The sequence below is a fragment of the Papio anubis genome, unplaced genomic scaffold, assembly GCF_008728515.1.
Source record: "Papio anubis isolate 15944 unplaced genomic scaffold, Panubis1.0 scaffold176, whole genome shotgun sequence".
Lineage (NCBI taxonomy): Eukaryota > Metazoa > Chordata > Mammalia > Primates > Cercopithecidae > Papio > Papio anubis.
This window is the reverse complement of record NW_022161757.1, coordinates 110,627-115,249: the sequence shown is the minus strand read 5'-3', so window position 1 is coordinate 115,249 and position 4,623 is coordinate 110,627. Positions and strand designations below refer to the sequence as shown.

General features: G+C 45.0%; 1 pseudogene; it reads right to left on the bottom strand.

Moving 5' to 3' along the window:
* Window positions 1-1,692: 1,692 nt before the first annotated feature.
* On the bottom strand, window positions 1,693-3,709 carry LOC101015590 (annotated as a pseudogene).
* Between the last annotated feature and the right edge of the window lie 914 nt (window positions 3,710-4,623).

Here is a 4,623-nt window from a genome sequence, read left to right as displayed (position 1 = left end):
TGACCAGGCTCCCTGGGATTATTTCAGCACTATTTATCATGATAGAAGTCCTGGGCTCTCCCAGCCCACATACAAACACTACTGTGTTGCCCCTTTTGGCCATTTCCAGCTCCACCAGCCCCACACAGGTTCCCAAATTTGCACTAGATCCTCACTTCTCTTACCCCTGCTTTCCTGCAGCAAACCACATTCCTCCTTCTCATCACTTACTCTTAAGCCAGAGAGGTTCCTTAGTCTCTATAAAGACAGAATCCTACCATGCTATTCACTTTTCCCACTAAAAGCAAAAGTCTTGTAAGATAAAATTCCTCTTCTTAAAAAGAAGTCTGGGGCTTAACCCAGAGGCAGACCCTGACGTGTCTCTCTGTGAGAGGCCTGTCCCAGTTAGATTCCCAGGAAAAAGCATTTTTTTTGGTGTGGGTTCTTCAGGAATCTTTAGGACCAGCTGGATGATATTTTCATCACTACACAAGCAATGGCACTTTGGGAGACTACAGTAATAATAGCTCACTTTGTACATGTATTTTCAGTTCACAAAGGAAATCCACAGACTCCCTTACAGTGATTCCCAGAGCATATCCAAAATCATTTGGAGATAGACATAGGGTTGCTAACTTATGTTTTGCCACATAGAGCCATTTAAATACTACCTAGTATACTACCTAGTATCCTAGATACTACCTGGTATACTACCTTGTGTCCTAGATACTACCTGGTATCCTAGATACTACCTGGTATACTACCTAGTATCCTAGATACTACCTAGTATCCATGTTTGCCGTTACTTCATAACAGAAAAGACATTTTACCACACACAGAAAATAGGAAGGACAATCTCAAAACTTTTTTTAAAAAGCAGTATTTAAATATAACTTCACTATAAGGTCCTCCTTTTCCCCCATGTATTTTACGATTATTATCATTTCTATATAAACTGGAGAAAACATTTTTACAGACAATCAGTGGTTTGGGAACAGTGCTCCATTGTTTTTGATACTTAGAGTTACGCACTTGCAGGTGAGGAAGCCAAAGTTTACAGACCATCGGCTGATGGAATGTTTAGAATCAAATTCAAGTCTGTCTGCTCCCAGCGGCTTTTTCTTATTCCAGATTGCTTCTGTCTAACCATGTTGCCAGTGTGATTCTACCAAGAGAAAACCTAACTAAAAAGCAAATGAAAGTCTTGGCTATGCTTGGATCACCAGACTACACCTAGTGGGTCAAATTTTATTTTTGATTGAAAAATCACTGAGCTCATCAGATGGAATTAGCCTTTCAGGAAAGTTCCTCTCTAAGTTCATTATTTACTTAATCAACAAAGTCATTCATATAGGTGGTTTCTAGGGGAGAATTATATGTTAGAATTCTAATATTTCTACTTGTATGTATCTATCCATATACGTCTATTGACTGGTGCCTGAAATTCCTTCATTTTGGTCTCCTTTAGTGATAGGTTTTTAAAAATCACTAAAAATGTAAGAATAAGGCAAAAAGGTAGACAGCATGTCCTTTCAATGTAATACTGAAGCATTGTTTAACAAGCTCAATTTTTTTTTAACTTTTATATTCTGGGGTGCATGTGCAGGCTTGTTATAAGGGTATATTGCATGATGCTAAGGTTTGGGGTGCTAATGATCCCATCACCTAGGTACTGAGCATAGTACCCTATAGGTTTTTTTTTTTTTTTTTTTTGGCAGAGCTAACTGAGGTTTTATTTTGGGGGGAAAAATGGAATTGGAACTGGAGGCATGGGCAAGGCAGTTCTCCCGGGCAGTAAACTTCCCCACGGGTGGGCTGAGGGCCAGGGCTGAACCTCAGGTGGGCCTCCTGTTCCCTGTGCTCCCCTGCATAACGGCCTCCCTCCCAGGCTCTGAGGCAGCGGCAGGAGGGGTAGGCTGGGCAGGGCTGCTGTGGCCATTCACTTGGGCAGGACATTAGAGGACTCGGACCCCAGCTTCCCATCGCGGGTCTTGATCGTCTTCACAACCACGGCCCTGAGGGAGCTGGTGCAGCTGAAAGAGCTGGAGGCCCGGCCAGAGCCAAAGCTGGAGCCCCAGGCCTTAGCTGAGGTCAAGGCTTGTGACGCACTGGTAGCGGAGCTCAGCGCACCTGCATAGCCACGGGTGGTCTTCCTATGCATACTCGTATTCTGCATCCCAAACTCCAGCCGGCTCTCCTCGCGCTCCAGTAGCTTCCTGTAGGTGGCGATCTCGATGTCCAGGACCAGCTTGCCGTTCATCAGCTCCTGGTACTCAGGCAGCTGCCGCGCCATGTGCCCTGTCGTGCTTGGCCCACTGCTGGGCGGCCTCCAGCTCGGACAGCTTGGCGTTGGCGTCCTTAACCGCCAGCTCCCCGCGCTGCTCAGTATCTGCGATGGCGGACTCCAGGGAAGCCCTCTGCTCTGGCCCTTGAGGCAGGCCCTCAGTCTCAGCCTGGAGCCGGCTGATGTTTCGGTTCATCTCAAAGATCTTCGTCTTTGTGCGACGCCGGTCATCCCAGTGCTTCCCAGCCAGTGTCTGCAGCTCCTCATACTTGATCTGGTACATAATCTCAGCCTCGGCCCGGCTGCAGTTGGCGATCTCCTCGTACTGCGCCTTGACCTCCGCGATGATGCTGTCCATGTCCAGGGAGCCGCTGTTGTCCGTGGACAGCACCACAGATGTATCCAAGATCTGGGACTGTAGCTCTGGGATCTCCTCTTCATACAGCTGCCTGAGGAAGCTGATCTCGTCAGTCAGCCCTTTCAGATGAAACTCCAGCTCTCCCTTGTTCATGTAAGCTTCATCCACAGCCTTCTTGACCAGGACAAATTCATCCTCCATCTCTGTAAGCTTTTTGATCTCATCCTCGTACTTTTTCTTGAAGTCCTCCAGAGCCCCTGCATGTTGCCAAGCTCCGCCTCCAGTTTCAGCTTCTCCTGGCCCAGGGTCTCCAGCAGCCACAGAAGGTTGTTGATGTAGCTCTCCAACACGTTGTCCGAGAACAAGTTGCTCCAAACCGTCTTCTGCTGCTGCAGGAAGCTCCACTTGGTCTCTGGCATCTTGTTCTGCTGCTCCAGGAACCGTACCTTGTCAACGAAGGAGGCAAACATGTTGAGGGTCTTGATCTGCTCTTTCTCCTGGGTGTCCGTGGCTTGCATGTTGGGGTCCAATTCCAGGTTAAGGGGGCTCAGCAGGTTCTGGTTGACTGTGATGGCTGTGATGCCTCCCATACGCTGGCCCCTCATAGCCTCCACACAGACCCATGCTGGTGCCCAGGACATCTCGGAAGCTGCTGCTGCTCACTTGGGAGAAGCTCAACAAGCCTAGTTAATAATTTTTTTTAACTTTTATATTCAAGGGATACATGTGCAGGGTTGTTATAAGGGTATATTGCATGATGCTAAGGTTTGGGGTACTAATGATCCCGTTAGGAGGCCTGGGGCCAAGAGGTGGACACCTTGTAGGACTTCTGGGTCACCCTGATGGACATGGTGGAGGCAGGAGTGGAGGCAGGCAGGCTGAACCACGCAGAGATTCGAGAACGAACGGAGAAGCTACTTCTAGGACCCATAGTTAGTTTTTCAACCCTTGCCTCACTCCTGGCGTCTCCCCCAATAGTCTCCAGTATCTATTTTTGCCATATTTATGTCCATGAGCACCCAATATTTAGCTACCACTTATAAGTGAGAACATGCAGTATTTGGTTTTCAGTTCCTGCATCAATTCACTTAGAAAAATGACCTCCAACTTCATCCATGTCAATGCAAAGGACACGATTTTGTCTTTTTTGATGGCAGCATAATATTCCATGGTATATTTGTATGACATTTTCTTTATCTAATCCACCATTGATGGACACCTAGATGTAATGTCTTTGCTATGGTGAATGAAGTGCTGCAATGAAGATATGAGTGCATGTGTCTTTTTGGTGGAATGTTTTCTTTTCTTTTGGATACCTACCCAGTAATGAGATTGCTGGATCTAATGGTAGTTCTGTTTAAAGTTCTTTGAGAAATCTCCAAACTGCTTTCCACAGTGGTTGAACTAATTTACATTCCCACCAACAGCGTGTAAGCATTCCCTTTTCTCTGCAGTCTTGCCAATATCTATTGTTTTTTGACTTTTTAATAATAGCCATTCTGACTGGTATGAGTGGTATCTCATTGTGGTTTTGATTTGCATTTCTCTGATGATTAGTGATATTGAGCATCCTTTCATGTTTTTTGGCTGCTTGTATGTCTTCTTTTGAGAAATGTCTGTTAATGTCTTTACTCACTTTTTAATAGAGTTGTATGGATTTTTTTGCTTGTTCAGTTGCTTAAGTTATAGATTCTGCATATTAGACTTTTGTCAGATGCATAGTTTACAAATATTTTCTCCCATTCTGTAGGTTGTCTGTTTACTCTGTTGATAGTTTCTTTTGCTGTGGAAGCTCTTTAATTATGTTCCACTTGTCCATCTTTCTTTTTGTTGCAATTGTTTTTGAGGTCTCAGTTATAAATTCTTTCCCAAGGTTGATGTCCAGAATGGTGTTTCCTAGGATGCTTATAGTTTGAAGTGTTAAATGTAAATCTTTTATCTTGAGTTAATTTGTATATGGTGAAAGGTAGGGGTCTAGTTTCTTTCTTCTGAATATGGCTGA